A 1,691-nucleotide genomic window follows, 5' to 3' on the forward strand; every position below is an offset into this window, starting at 1 on the left:
CGCTGGAATCCTCCCTCTGCAAGGTACCTCAGAGTAGTAGCAAGCTTTATTTCAATCGTAATAGATGACGGATTTATGAATGGTTGGACATCACGAACAATTTCAAGAAACGCTTATTTACTTATCCTGTAATATGCATCCTGTAAAAGGCTGCTCACCGCAATTTTGGTTGCCTTATATTTCGTTTTAAGATATGTACAATAAAGCATTAAGGGGGAGGGTGTCACGTACACTCTTAAACGACTGTTGGGCTACACGTGCCCTTTTCTACTGCGATCATGTGTACTAAATTATAGTTTTGTATCCTAATTAGGTGTTTAGTTATGACACCTTATGTAGGTACTTTTTATATTTTGATATTAAAGAATAAAAACAAATTTTAACTATAGAAAATCGTTTATCGTTTTTCAGTATATTCTCTTTTAAAATCTATATACTTTTGCTTGCGTCTCAACCAATTTTCGTAGCACTTTTGGCACTTTTATTGAGGTATCTCCAAAGTATGCGTTCTGACCGCATCAACCGCCTTTTCATGTGTCGAAAAACGTTGACCTATTAGTTTATTTTTTTCTCTCTTCTTAATTGGCATAGACACCGCTTACGCGCGCCAGTCGTTTCTTCTTTTCGCTACGTGACGCCAATTGGATATTCCAAGCGTAGCCAGGTCCTTCTCCACCTGGTACTTCCAACCGAGTAGATGGCTTCCTCTTCCTCTGCTTCCCCCGGCAGGTACAGCGTCGAATACTTTCAGAGCTGGAGAGAGCAAAGGACCATAAATCTTTCGCAGAACTTTTCTCTCGAAAACTCGCAACGTCGACTCATCAGTTGTTGACATCGTCCAAGCCTCTGCACCATATAGCAGGACGGGGATTAGGAGTGACTTATAGAGTTTGGTTTTTGTTTACCGAGAGAGGACTTTGCTCCTCAATTGCCTACTCAGTCCGAAGTAGCACCTGTTGGCGTGAGTTATCCTGCGTTGGATTTCTAGGCTGACATTGTTGGTGGTATTTACGTTGGTTCCAAGATAGACGAAATTATCTACGACTTCAAAGTTATGACTATCAACAGTGACGTGAGTGCCAAGATATCAATATCATCGGCATACGCCAGCAGCTATACAATCGTATAGAAGATGGTACCTTCTCTATTTAGTTCTGCAGCTCGAACTATTTTCTCCAGAAGCGGGTTGAAGAAGTTGCACGATAGGGAATCGCTTTGTCTGAAACCTCGTTTGGTATCGAACGGCTCGGAGAGGTCCTTCCCGCTTCTGACGGAGCTTTTGGTGTTGCTCAACGTCAGTTTACACAGCCTTATTAGTTTTGCAAATTCAGACATCGCGGCATGCTGTCGAAGGCAGCTTTGAAATCGACGAAGAGGTGGTGTGTGTCGATTCTCCTTTCACTGGTCTTTTCCAAAATTTGGCGCATGGTGAATATCTGGTCGGTTGTTGATTTGCCAGGTCTAAAGCCACACTGATAAGGTTCAACCAGTTTGTTGACGGTGGGGTTTAATCTTTCGCACAATACGCTCGATAGAACCTTATACGCGATGTTGAGGAGGCTTATCCCACGGTAGTTGGCGCAGATTGTGAGGTCACCTTTTTATGGATTGGGCATAGCACACTTAAATTCCAATAGTTGGGCATGCTTTCGTCCGACCATATTTTACAAAAAAGCTGACGCATGCTCCTT

This window comes from Bactrocera tryoni, unplaced genomic scaffold (assembly GCF_016617805.1).
Source record: "Bactrocera tryoni isolate S06 unplaced genomic scaffold, CSIRO_BtryS06_freeze2 scaffold_960, whole genome shotgun sequence".
NCBI classification, from domain to species: domain Eukaryota; kingdom Metazoa; phylum Arthropoda; class Insecta; order Diptera; family Tephritidae; genus Bactrocera; species Bactrocera tryoni.